This window comes from Callithrix jacchus, chromosome 13, assembly GCF_049354715.1.
Source record: "Callithrix jacchus isolate 240 chromosome 13, calJac240_pri, whole genome shotgun sequence".
In the NCBI taxonomy this organism is placed as follows: Eukaryota; Metazoa; Chordata; class Mammalia; order Primates; family Cebidae; genus Callithrix; species Callithrix jacchus.
This window is the reverse complement of record NC_133514.1, coordinates 49,046,839-49,061,124: the sequence shown is the minus strand read 5'-3', so window position 1 is coordinate 49,061,124 and position 14,286 is coordinate 49,046,839. Positions and strand designations below refer to the sequence as shown.

Here is a 14,286-nt window from a genome sequence, read left to right as displayed (position 1 = left end):
CTGGTCTATCATCTACACTCATTTTTTTCTTTGTGATAAAATTGCAGAAAATTTAGGGTGTTTTCCCTGCCCTTTTGGAAGGATGCTATCTTGATCTCAGCACACGCTCTCACAGAGCTGACATAAGGAGTGAAGACTAATTGTCTGCCATGGCAGGTGCTTTCACATATGCAGCCGTGTGTGCTCCCTGAGATAGCCCTGAGAGGTGTGGGCGTGATCCGAGTTTGTGGCTCAGGATCTGCACAGGCACAAGAGACTCTCCTCGAGGCTGCACTGACCAGCGGGGGCCACTGTGTCAGGGTTGAAAGTGGGGCTGTCTCAGATCCTCCCACTCCGGCTTTTCCTTCATAACCAAGTTGGGGCAGGAGGGGACTGAGGGAGAGAGGAAGGAGGCTGACGCTCCAAACTGAACGCAAATACTAAGAATTGGATAGTGTTGTCTGTGTTCCACGTTAGAAAATACAAGACTTTTACATGTCTACCTTAGATAACCTCACTGGCGTTTGTCTTTCTGCTTTTGGAATGCTTAGGCGTTAAAGCAGGAAGGCGTCACGCTGGTGACAGTTGCATAGCAGTGTGAGCATGCAAACTGGAAAAATGGGACATTTTATATTACATATATTTCACCACAATAAACATAAACAGTTTTGAAAAAAAGAAAATTGCATTAATACCATTGAGTTTATCAGAAGAGCTCAGATTTGAGTGTGGGTCTTGATGGGAAGAAGGGGAGCAGAAAGATGGGTGGGAAGGTAGGAGTGACTGTGGGTGGGTAATGAGGGTCTCAGTTTCGGCTTAAGGATAGGTTTGGAAGGAGATAGGTGGCCCTTCACATTAACAACTTGATGTGCAGTGAATGATGCTCTGTTGATGCGGGTTTGGTGTTCACAGGGAGGAGAGGCAGCATGCTGGTGTGTTGCTGGTGTCCTCACAGCCTCTGACCACCAGCCTGGACATGGGGATCCCTCTCTGTAGAACCAGGCCCTGCCACTGACCAGCCCACCCTCCCCAGGGGCAGTGTAGCAACTGTCTGTTGTTGCTTGGGACTCCCTTCCCTGTGGAGCATTACTCTCAGTGTTGCATCCATTCTCATGGAATATACTCGTGTGCAGAGATGCAGTGAATGCAGCCACCCAGCTCTTCATCTTTGCAACAATGTTTGGGGCTGGGAGCAGTGGCTCACACCTGTAATTCCAGCATTTTGGGTGGCTGAGGTAGGAGGATCACTTGAGCCCAGAAGTTCCAGACCAGTCTGGGCAACATACCAAGATCCCACCAGATGTGGTGGTGTGTGCCTATAGTCCCAACTACTCAGGTGGCTGAGGCACAAGGAATGCTTGAGCCCTGGAGTTTGAGGCTGCAGTGAGCTATGATCATACCATTGCACTCCAGGCAACAGGGTGAGACCCTGACTTAAAAAAAAAAGTCGCTCTACGTATTTTTCCCTAGAGAGAGAGGACAGTGATGCGTTTATACACATGTACATGTTCCTGGGCTCAAATCCTGGCTGACCACACCAGCCTGTGTGGCATATGGTGAGCAACTTAACCTCTCTGTGCCTCAACTTCCTTATCCATAATGTGAAAATGACAATAACAATGGTACTTTAAAGGTTTGTTGGGCAAAATACATGCGTTTATGCAGATAAATCAGTTGCAACAAAGCCAGACACATGATAAACGTACAATAAATAGATATTGTTATTTCAGGCACACTGCTGCTACCCAAAACATGACTTCATGGCAATAGGCAGTTGTCAGCCATCAACTCACTTTATTGACAAAACTTGGCCCCCAAATATTTGCCACCTCTGAGACCCCACCTCGCTGTCTGCAGAGCCACATGGGCATCCCATTTGCCAATGGCATCTGAGGACATACTCAGAAGAACAGCTCCTAAGGGTTTCCAGGGATGGCAGCATTATCGGAGTTCATGCTGTAAACTCACATGAACATATGCTCTTCTGTTAATAGCTCATTTTTAAACAACAACAAAGCAAACCTCGGATTCTTGTAGCTGCCTTGGAAAGTTGAACTCAATGTCCCCATGATGAATTGTTCTGAATATATTCAGTGAAGACTGATTTCCCCACAGGTAGACTCTTTATTACCTGTTTGTCATTTAGATGTGATTGTTTTGTTGCATGGTATAACAAAGTAGAAACAGAATTTAAATAAACATGTTGCTGAGCAGTTTAGACTCCATATCTTTTACCTTGCTCTTCCCTGTCGTTTGCTTGATGCAAACATTTCCGGGCCCTGAGAGCCAGCTGGCATTGGCTCTTATTGACTTTCATTGAATTTTATGCTGGACACTGGGCTGGGTGCTGGAAAATGACAAAATAGGAAAACATTTTATTTAATAAAATGCTACATAGTTTGCTTGGACGGCAGGCTTCTTTGGGGGAGCTCGTCCATGTCACACATGCTTGCACAGTTAGGTTATTCTTTAGTGGGGTGTGGGGAAGAGAGGGAATTATGGAAGGTGTGGCGATTTCATTTCTGCATATTAAAAAGTGCCATGGTCTACCTCCTTGTATCCTTTTAAGATCCTGGAGGCCTGAAGTGATTTCTGTTTCTGGCAGGAATTTGGGCTTGGGTCAGAGTCCAGGGGCGAGGGTAGGCCCACCCAGCATGGAGTTGGGACCGGGCTGATGGGTGTGGGACCCAGACCTGTGGGGTCCAGATGGACCCTTCTGTTTGTGTGGTCCATGCACAGGTGAGCAGGCCAGACTCTTGGATATGTGGTGATGAGGAGGAGACACTCCAGGATGGTGAAAAGAGTATTTATGATTGGAGCTCATGGCTGGAGAGAAACCAGGGCAGGGACAAGCCTAGCCCTCTTCACAGGCTCCTGTAATCTGTCATATTGCCTTCGAGCCTGTGAGACGGAGCAAAGCCTTCTTCTGCATACATTCTCTTGAAATGCTTTGACCAAAAGAAGTCTTGCTTTTGGCATAGGCATGATGGAGGAAAGGACGCGGTTCCCTTATGGTCCATGAGGTGAGCTATGGAGGTCCACTCCTAGATTCATTGACTTCACATGTATTCCTGGAGCACTTGTACACCAAGCACTGTAGCAGGCACTGGGAACGCAGGGGTGAGTAAGACAGAGGCGTACCCCACATTCATGGAATTTACATGTGTTTGGTGAGACAGAATAGAGTAAACAAACATATCATGCTGTTTCAGACAGCATTCACGTCCTGTAGAAGATCAAGTATGGAAAGGAGATAGGTGAGGTTGGGGAATGGCCGTTGCTGATAGAAGGGCAAGATGAGGCCTCGCTGAGGACAAGGGAGGGGAAGGAAACGTAGAGAACAGGGAGAGCGGGCTCAGGAGGGAGCAGCCAGCGCAGAGGACTCAGGCTGGAACAGAATTGGTGTTTGGGGAACAGTGTGTCAGCTGTCCAGAGGCCACATGCCCAGGAGCGGACAGGCAGGCGGGCAGTCACTGTAATTTTGTTCACTTCCAAAGGGAGGCAGAAGCTGGGTAAGACTCTGTCAATTTGGCTAGGAATGTTTGCTGTGTATTTAATACATTTATATTGTCTTTTTCTAAATCATTGCTTAAAAAAAACCATTCCTTTGTCGAACACTGAGTTTCTCCATAGAAGAAGGGTTTTATATTTAGGATCACTGCACTTTCATGTGTTTCCTGGCTCCTTGTAAGCACACTGCTGAGACTTGGTGTGAGAAGCACATGGGCTGTCTGTCCGACTCTCCTGTGTGTCCCTGAGACCCCAGGAAGGAAGTCACCTCTCCCTTGGTGGAGAGGATGCCCCACGCTGTGGGCTCCTAGGTCTGGACAGCGTGAGCCTCTCTTCAGCAGAGTCCAGGACAGAAAGCAAATGAGAACATTTTGCTCAGTCTTTGTCCCCCAGATACAGGCTGCAGCCATTTGGGGCCAGACACCTGGAGAATGGGGTCTGCTCCCAGCCTGGGTTCACTTCTAAGCTGGACCCATCTTGGGGACTCTGAGGCTTTTTCCTTATGTGTGGTTTTAGCCCCTCTGGCAGGTGACAAGTGCTACCAGGCCTGCTGGAAGTTATCCTCACACTTCCCTGAGGTTTGTGGACTGACTTCACAGTTTTCAAGGGTGGTTCCTCCTTATCCGGAACAACGACAGGATGAAACAGCACAGAGAATCAGCAGTGGCACGTTGCCAAATCGCTCTTTCATCTGCCATACTTTGTCTCTTCTCACCTAAAATGAGAACATCTGATGCACTTTTCATGATATTTCAGCATTAAATACCGTCTTTTAAAAAGATAGAAACCAACAACATGCTTTTCCCTTCTTTTCCAACAGAGACTTCAGTCTGTGGGCCCCATTCCTTTTTGCTTGTGCTCCTCGGTGAATCCTGGTTTCTTGTGCAGGAGTCAGGGCAGCCCCTTACCCTTTCTTCACAACCAGAGCTGCTGCTTGGTTATAGGACCCTACTACCCCGACCTGAATCACACTTCTCTTATAAACATCCCATTTTCAGAAACTTACTTCTCGCACTAATAGTTTCCCAGTAGCTAACTCTTAAATTACAGGATTGTTGTCTCCAGTAACTTGAACAATTTTTATAATCTAGTTAAATTGCCAAAACATGTTTTGGCACCTGCGGGGCTCTTCTTTTAATTATTACAACTTTTGGGATGCCGAATCTGGGTATGCTTTTGTGACCAAGAGTCCTAAGAGTTCTCATTTATAAAGTACTTCTAACACATTGCATTTGTTTTGGAAGCTCCTAGGTCCGTGCTGCTCCTATAGACAGCAATCAGTAAACATATTTGAATGAATGAAACGGTTTTTGTGATGATCTGGGGACTCTTCCGTCATTCAAATTCCAAATTGTGAAACCCAAAGAAAGTTGAATAGATACATGTCAATCAGGAAGGAAATCTAACAGTTGTGTCTTGAGATTTTATTAGGAACTTGGGTAAAGGTGATGACAAACATGCTTATCACATTTGCAAATGACAGGAGATTGGAAGGGATAGCACTCTCACTGGCTGACACAATCAACACTTGGAAAAAACAATATTAAACCATTAAGCCAGTCTCCAAACGACACATGGTTAAATGATAATAGCACATTCGTATGCTGAAATAGCATGTAGCTATTAAAATGATATTAAAGAACAGTATTTGCTGTCCTGGAGAAAGCCTTATGATACATTTTTAAATGGAAAAAAGTAGATCCTAAAACAACATGAAGAGAGTGATTCTGTTTTTTAAAATAAAGAGCAAAGACTTAATAGACAGATACATGCCCCAGAATGCTAACAGTGACCACCCCTGAGTAGGAGCATGAGGCAATTTTTACTTTCTTAACCTTGTTCGTTTATATCTACCAAAGTTTCTTTTTAAAAATAAGAATGGAAAAAGGAAGTAAGAAGTTTCCTTTTTAAAGTGAGAAATAAAATAAAGCCTGGGGACTAGAGTCTATCTTCTGTGGTAAAAAAATACATAGGTCTGGTGCAGTTTAATAGACTGACACTAGGACCCATGATCACTTCATGGGGGTGTTATTAGGAAAGAGTCCGTCTCAGAATGGATAGCAAAACTCTGTTTGCTTTCAAAATAAATGACAGTGAGCTTATGTTGGCAGTTCCTGTGTTGTGTAGCTGCGTGACCTTGGGTGGGTTATTTCACTTCTCTGGGGCGCAGTTTCTCTGCAAAATCAGTAATGAACACGTTCTTCTGATGGTGGATGTGTGATTTGGTGATTGTGTGGCCCTGTGTCATGGCCGTATTTAGTTCTTTTTCAACAGGGGATGTTTTACTGCCTTGCAAAATCCTTGTGAGACTGTGTGTCTTTATAGGAGCCAGGGCGTAAATGAATAGAATTCAAATTGATTCTAATATATTTTACCTCTAAAAGAAAGGACATGGTGGGGGGGAGGTCCATGTCCTTAAAGCAGGTTTTTTCTGTTGTCTGTGAAGCCTGTGATGATTGCGAGTGGCTGTGGCTGGCGGAAAGATGTTTGAGTGAAAGAGGGAGACCATCTGGATGCACGCTGCCCCAGGGAGGCACCCAGCCTGTAAGGAGGTGATGTCTACACTGAGTGTGCTGACCCTGAACTGAGGGAGGCTGGGGCGGGGCCTCTGATTTCTGCCCTGCTCCCCCCGTGGCTAGGCTAATGTGGCCTGGGAAATGACTTTGACCTTTCCCTCCAGGTATATTTAATAAGAGGCTGGTAATTTCAGATTCTGCCATTTCTGGAGGGATGTTTTAGACTGCTGGGAGGTACCCTGGAGGATGGAACCCTTCCTTGACCGTTGTTGAGGTGTGTCAGGGGTGCAGTGGCACAGGCCCCCTCCCCTGGGGGTGTCGCTGTTCTCTTGCTCTGCATCCCCGCTGCCTCCCCTGCCTCTAAACAGGCGTGGAGATGTGCACAGGAGACTTGGAGGCCAGATGCCCGATGGAGTAGAGCACCGTGACGGCATGGCTGCAGCCTTGCTGTGCCTTCACAATGCAGCCACAATCAGAGGAGCATAGGACACTGAAGCACAGGGGACAGCCCACTCACTGACACTGCTCCTGTGCCGGTCGCTGCTGCGCTTTTATTGTCATTTTAGATTTGCATTAAGATGCTTAAAAAGTAACTGTACAAGTTCAGCACCTGTTTTAATATGCATTTCATCTGTCAGTGGTGTTTCAGAAACACATGCAAAAGAACTGAAACTGTGAATCTCTGTAGGTCATATGAAGAAGGAAAGAAAAAAGCAGTGTGAGCAAAACCAGATGAAGAGGTCCTGAAAGTAGATGTGACCTCTGTGAACTCTGAAGCAGTGGGAAACCCTGGGAAGGTCACAGATGTCCTAAGGGAAGCTGCATGTTTGCTTTATTGATAAACAAGGTAATAATGATGAACAAATACAATATTATTAGTTACTGTTTAAATTATGGACCACACGGGGCAGGTGCTGTGCTGAGTACTTCATATATAGCATCTGGTTTAATCTTGACTTCAAGAAATAGGTATTGAATTTGATTTATACCTGAAAGACTGAGGCTTATAGAGACAACACAATGCATCTTGTCCGTGGCAGAGTTGGACTTTGTACCCAGCGTATCTGGCAATGAACTTGTAGTTTACATTCTCCATTTTAAGATCACATATCTTAATATCTTAATATGTGATCTTAAAATGGAGAATGTAAACTACAAGTTCATTGCCACCGTTGTTTGTTTGTTTGTTTGTTGGTTGGTTTGAGATAAGATCTCACTCTGTCACCCATGCTGGAGTACAGTAATGCAATCATAGCTCACTGAAGCCTTGCCCTTTGGGGCTTAACCTATCCTCCTATCCTCCTGCTTCAGCCTCCCAAGTTACTAGGACCATAGCAGAAGCCACCATGCCTGGCTAATTAATTTTTTTTTTTTGTAGAAACAGAATCTTGCTGTGTTGCCCAGGTTGGTCTTAAAGTCCTAGCCTCAAGCAGTCCTCCTGCCTCAGCCTCCTAAAGTGCTAAGATTATTGCAGGCATGAGCCACTGCGCCTGGCCCTATACGAGCATTTTCACCGTTGGAATTGGAAGGATTTCACTGTGGACTAATGAGCTCTGGCATGCAGGGCCCTGTCCTGCTCTGAGCTGAGGGTGTCTTAGTGCCACAGTGGTGTGGGTGAGCACTGGGGCTCCTGGGCCTGCTCCTGTCAGCAGCTCATTTTCTGTCCTCTAGAGCAGGCAGCTTATCTTGCTGTGAGAGACAATTCCTCCCTAAGTCCCTTTCTTTAAATTCAGTAGAGATTTCATGGTGATTCTTACTGTGCAACTTTTAAAATACCAATATCACATTTCTTTCTTTTTTTTTTTTTGAGACAGAGTCTTGGTCTATTGCCAGGCTGGAGTACAGTGGCACGATCTCAGCTCACTGCAACCTCTGCCTCCTAGGTTCAAGCAATTCTCCTGCCTCAGCCTCCCAAGTAGCTGGGACTACAGGTGGGTGCCACCACATCCAGCTAATTCTTGTATTTTTTAGTAGAGATGGGGGTTTCACCATGTTGGCCAGGGTGGTCTCGATCTCTTGACTTCATGGTCCACCCTCCTCGGCCTCCCAAAGTGCTGGGATTACAGGCGTGAGCCACCGCTCCCGGCCACATTTCTTTATGGCTGAGATCATTGCCTCTACTTTTGCAGCATATTTTATTCTGTCACCTAACTGTGCTGAGCACCCATGCTGGCAGCTCCTGTGCCAGGGTACCCACACTCATGCCCTTGTGGTATGCCTGGGCCCCCTGGGGAACACTGTCTTGGATTCCTTCCTACTGGCCCTCTCAGCTGATGATACTTGGTGAACTTGCAACCCCCAAGTGACCTTGGTGCATTCTAGCTGAGAGAGTCACAGATCTTGATTCCATGGTGCTGAGGTGCCATGAAATGGTTTTTGCAAGTTGCTTGCAAGTCCTAAAAATAACAGTGAGCTGTGACCAAGGAGCTTGGGACCTCTATATATCAGGAAGTGACATGAGCAGTGCTACCTGGGCATTTTCTTTGTTCCAGAGTAGCTGGAACGCCTGGCATCATGCAAAACCTCAACACAAGGATACAGTCAGGAGGACCTCATCCTTTGCCCCTGGATGCCGTGGTGTGCATGATTATTTTGTTTACTGGGGAAGAGGCTTCCCCTTTGTGCTGGGCCTCCCTGATCAGGAATCCTCAGAGGAGCCTCATCCTTCTGACTACCTCTCACTGGGAGCCTGCAGCAGGGGTGGGCAGGCTCCTGGGACCTGGACAGGGTGGGAGGCCATTTCCCACCATGCTGGCTGGGGCCCACTCCCACCAGGCCTGGCTGTACTTACTCTGACTTGCCATGGGTTTTTAGCACAGTGGTCCCCTCATGCACCTGCTAAGGGGCCTCCATGCACTCTCAGGAGGAAGGAAGCCTGTCCTCCAGGGCTGCCTGTCCCTGAGTAGAAATGTGATGGTCAGGGTGCTTAGGATGGCGTGGTGTGGTGGGTGAAGGTGTACTTGAGTCCATAACCTTTGGAGAGCAGACACTGACTCAGCAATAAAATGCAGTGACTGTTTATTAATGGCAATTTAAGTCCAGGACTGTTGGTCTTTGCCCTTTCATATCTGCCTTAAACTTAGCACGGCGAGGTGGGCTGCGGGATGGAATGATAAGCAAAGTGCATGATGGTGTGCATTTTAAGCTTTTCTTCTGGCAGCTTCTCTGTGCACAGTGTTTAGGATAACCTGAGGATGCTTCTGGGAGAGTAGCTTTTCCTACCCTTGTAAACATGAGGGTGAGTGTGTGACACTGCTGGGTGTCACCCACGCGACTCTGGTGCACCCCTCATAGAGGCCACTCTGAATGTGACTTCAGAGCTTCTTTCATCTCATTTATTATTAGAGACATACAAGTAATTCAGTTGATAGGAAAATGTAATTTTTCCTTCATCACAGCATTAGATTAGTTGAGGGTGATGTGATTTTCTCAAGTAAGTCTACACAGTGTTATAGAACGCCCATGGTGCTGAGGCACTGTTAGCACCGCAGGAGGCAAAGATGAACAAGACAATGCATCGTGCCTCAGGTCACTTCCATATGTTAACTGACCTTCCTAATTTCTACCAAAGTCTATGGCCCTGAACACACCTGATTTCATCTAATTTGTCCTGAGGTTGCCCAAGGGCACTAACACTGGTAGGAGCTATATTAGTGCATCTTGTCCAAGGTTTCACCCCCTTGGGAGCAAATGGCCATTTGGAGCTCGGAGAATCATTGCCTGGCCAAATGATGGGGGTGGACCTGGACATCTTTCGAGAAGGGGAACCAGGAGGTGATAGGGCAGTGGGCGTGCCTTTCTGCCTTGGAGATCTTTTCTTCACAACTCTCACCATCGTTTCTAATGACATATTTGTGTGTTTCTTATACTAGGGTTTGTCTTACCAAGTTCCTGAGGGTAGGACCTAGGTCCCTTTGTACTAATTGTTCTAAGAGCTCCATGTTTAAGAAACCATAATTAGTCAATTTGATGAACTGCTCCCTGCCATTTCCACATCTTCAAAACTGGAATTTGATTTATAATTGATTAGGTCTTAAAACTATAATTGTGTATATTTTCTTTTTCTTTCTTATTGACACATAAAATAGTGTCTTACAATTACTATCACCTTATATTCAATTATATATGGCATATAAAGTCCTGGCCCAATGGCTCACACCTATAATCTCAGTACTTTGGGAGGCTGAGATGAAAGGATCACTTGAGGCCAGAAGTTCAAGACCAGCTTGGGCAACAGGGCGAAACCCTGTCTCTACAAAAATACAAAATTTAGCCAGGTGTAGAAGTGTAGGCCTGCAGTCCTAGCTACTTGGGAAGCTGAGGTGGGAGGATGACTTTTGACTTCAAGTTCCACCTGCAGTGACCCATGATCATATCACTGCATTCCAGCCTGGGTGACAAAGTGACAACCTGTCTCAAAAAAAAAAAAAGAGAGAGAGAGAAATAGAAAGAGTAGTAGGGTGTAAGCCATAGAAAACCATGGTCAATAGAAGGCACACAGCTTTTTTTTTTTTTTTTTGAGACTGAATCTTGCTCTGTCACCCAGGCTAGAGTGCAGTGGTGGGATCTTGGCTCACTGCAACCTCCACCTCCCAAGTTCAAGTGATTCTCCTGCCTCAGTCTCCCAAGTAGCTGGGATTACAGGCGCCCACCACCACACCTGGCTAATTTTTGTCTTTTTAGTAGAGACAGGGTTTCACCATCTTAGCCAGGCTGGTCTGAAACTCCTGACCTCGTGATCCACTGGCCTCAGCCTCCCAAAGTGCTGGGATTACAGGTGGGTACACAGCTTATTAATTGAGCTTCCTTTTGGCTTGGAAGTTAGGATAACTTTTCTTCTTTTACCCTGTAACTCCTTTTTTTTCTTTCTCATCTTTTTCTTCCACCTTCTTTTGCTTTTAGAAAGTTTATTGGGTTTTGTAAATTCCATACAGGGAATATCGGTTACTTTTTTAAGCAATGGAAATAAGTTTACTGAAGTGATGATGATTACATCATTTGGCTTTGTGTGCACAGAGTGAAGGTCTGTAAGAACATCTTACTGAGACTTCAGAGCAGCTATGCAATCCTGCCTTTGTCACAGCCCACCACTAACCCCCAAATAGGCCTGCCCATGAGGAGCTGGATTCTGCCTGTTTTCCGTACTACCTCTGTGATAATCACACTGTTTATTGTTTTGTTTTGTTTTGTTTTCACTAAAGAAGTAACTGAGCTACCTTCATAATACAGATGAGACCAGGCCTCATGGTAGTGAGCAAGTGATTGGGGAGGGCCCGGAAGGGGTGGGTAGGCTGCTGCCTCCCCTCCCAGGGAAGGGAGAGACATGTGGTGGCCCCCTTGGGGATCCTGTGTAAAATGCTTAATTGCCCTCTAGGGATCTGTCCTTGACTATAGATGATTCCTCACCATATTGTTTGTGGTTACCCTGCCTATAGATTATTAAATAACCTTGTCTCTTATTTATTGCCATTACACACAGGAAGACTTTAAGCTACTGATAGGTCAGACTATTAACCTATTATATCTATCTTATGTGCAACTTACATTCTTAAATGTTTATATCTCCAATGTGTATCTTACCATTTAGTTTCTAGAACATATGCAAGTTTTGCATTATATCGGACAGCATAAACATTCTCTAAACTAATTCTTAATGGGCTGTTTCATTCTTAGATTAGGGAGAGCTTGGGCCATTCACAAGCTGGCGGAGAAGAATTTCAGATGAATTCTAATTAGTACATGTAGAAGAATTGAGAAAAATAGAAAATCACCATCAGAACAGCATAACAATGACTGCAGTAGGTGAGATCTGTTACTGGGTGCTAAAATTACTCAATGAGAAAGGAGAAACAAGACATTTTAATAGTCTCAAAGTGTCTTTCCAAATACAAATGTTTATTAATTATGAAAAGAAAATAGTGACTTTATCGTGAAGGAAACTGGCAAACACTGAGTGCTCAAGGCCAACATCAGCAACGATAAACATACCCACACGCGGTACCCAGGACATGACGTGCTGAGTGGGCACACTGCCTCTGTGGTGTTCTTCCCAGTAATGCGTAGTCTTACTCTAATCATCATAAGATACTGCACAAACCCAAATTGAAGGACATTCTGCAAAACACTGGACCAGTAATTTTCAAAAGTATCAAGCCTCTGAAAGGCAAGGAGGAACTTCAGACCTGTCAGGGCAAGGGTGGGGGGCGCTAAGGAAGGACAGCTAAACACACCACAGGATCCTAGATGGGATCCTGGGACAGAAAAGGGACATTATTCAGAAAAACTGGTGAAATTCAAGCAATGTCTGTGGTTTAGGTAATAGGAGTATGCCAATGTTAATTTCTTAGTTTAGATGATTGTGCTGCAGCATCCAAACTAAGAAACTAACATTGGCATACTCCTAACCCACTGGAGAAGGTGGGTTAAGGAGGGTAGACAGGAACTCTAGTGATTTTACAACTCTTCCTCAAATTTAAAATTATCCCAAAGTAAGAAGTTTAAAAAAACCTTTATGAATATGTATATCCTTTTAATTGACATTCAGTTTTGCTATTGTTTACACAGTGAGGCTTGATCTGCATTAATGGATGGAAGCATAGCCTATAACGAGTCCAGATGACAGATTAATGGCTTACACTGGACTTTGAAATATGCTGTGCATACATTTCCCCTCCTTCCTCAGATTTGCCTTGTGATTAGGCTAACAAACTAAGATATAAGGCCAACCAGGTTAGATACTGGGAGGAAATTCATAAAACTGATGATTTCTTGGGAAACTGAAAGCTCTCGTTGTAAAAGGCTAGCTTGATTTTAGAGGATGACTTTTTGTTAGTGGGAAGCAGAGATTCAGGGCAAAATGCAGGAATGGGTATTGTAGGGTACAGCAGCTGCCCCTCTAGTTGGAGGTCCAGGGGGTGCATTCTCATGGTCACCAGAAAAGATGCCAGTTAGTTATTATAAGAATACAGGCTGGGTGCGATGGCTCACGCCTGCAATCCTAGCACTTTAGGAGACTGAGGCAGGTGGATCGCTTGAATCCAAGAGTTCAAGACCAGCCTGGGCAACATAGCAACAGCTGTCTATACTAAAAATACAAAAAATTAGCTGCATGTCATGATGTGCACCTGTAATCCCAGCGACTTGGGAAGCTGAGGTAGGGGATCACTTGAGTCTGGGAGGTGAGGGTTGCAGTGAGCTGAGATTGTGCCACTGCACTTCAGCCTGGGTTACAGAATCAGACCCTGTCTCCAAAAAAAAAAAAAAAAGTGCCTCTATAAAGAGTCCTAAGAGCAAAATCTTCTTTTTTTAGTACCCTCATCTCATAGTTTTGCCATAAGTGCTCAACAAATGCTTGAACAAAGCATCTGCTATTAGACTAATATGTTACTACTTCCAAGTATTTTACTTGGATATTGATATTGGATACTGATATGGTTTGGCTGTGTTCTCACCCAAATCTCATCTTGAATTATAGCTCCTATAATTCCCACGTGTTGTGAGAGGGACCCACTGGGAGGTTAACTGAATCACAGGGATGGGTCTTTCCCATGCTATTCTCATGATAGTGAATAATTCTCACAAGATCTGATGGTTGTATAAAGGGCAGTTCCCTTGCATGTTCTCTCTTGTCTGCCACCATGTAAGATGTGACTTTGTTCCTCATTTGCTTTCAGCCATGACTGTGAGGCCTCCCCAGCCATGTGGAACTGTGAGTCCATTAAACCTCTTTCCTTTATAAATTACCCAGTCTCTGGTACGTCTTTATTAGCAGTGTGAGAACTGACTAATACAGATACTTTTGTTGAAATTGCCATTATGAGACCTAACCCAGTAGTCTGCACTCAAGTTGTTGTTTGTTTCTTTGAGACAGGGTCTTACTCTGTTTTCTAGGCTAGAGTGCAATGGGGCAATCATTGCCCCTTTGTAGCTTTGACCTCGTAGCCTCAAGCAGTCCTCCCACCCCACCCTCTTGAGTAGCTGGGATTACAGTTACACATCACCAATGCCCAGCTAATTAAAACATGGTTTTTGTTTGTTTGTTTGTTTGTTTGTTTGTTTGTAGAGATAGGGTCTCACTATGTTGCCCAAGCCAATCTCAAACTCCTGGACTCAAGTGCTCTTCCCATCTCAGCCTCCCAAGTGTTGGGATTATAGGCATGAGCCATCATGCCTAGCCTGCACTGAGTTCTTAAGTTAGTATTTGCTCAGAGCAATTCCCTAACTCTTTGACAGTAATCAGTGCCATAACTTTGCCTCAGTGCATTGTCTGCTACTTCCTCAT

The 14,286-nt window shown here is 45.1% G+C and overlaps 1 protein-coding gene across 16 annotated transcripts in view; it reads left to right on the top strand.

Moving 5' to 3' along the window:
- The window catches only part of LDLRAD4 (low density lipoprotein receptor class A domain containing 4), a 436,878-nt gene that overhangs the window by 183,372 nt on the left and 239,220 nt on the right, over nt 1-14,286 (top strand). For 2 of the 16 annotated variants that reach the window (XM_078347670.1, XM_078347671.1), the window contains exons 3-4: nt 6,694-6,852; nt 13,679-13,713. The exons of 12 other annotated variants lie outside the window; for them this stretch is intronic. The gene's annotated coding sequence lies outside the window, so the exon portion shown is untranslated. The remainder of the gene's footprint in view (nt 1-6,693; nt 6,853-13,678; nt 13,714-14,286) is intronic. 2 more of the 16 variants (XM_078347669.1, XM_078347672.1) reach the window with 2 other exon arrangements.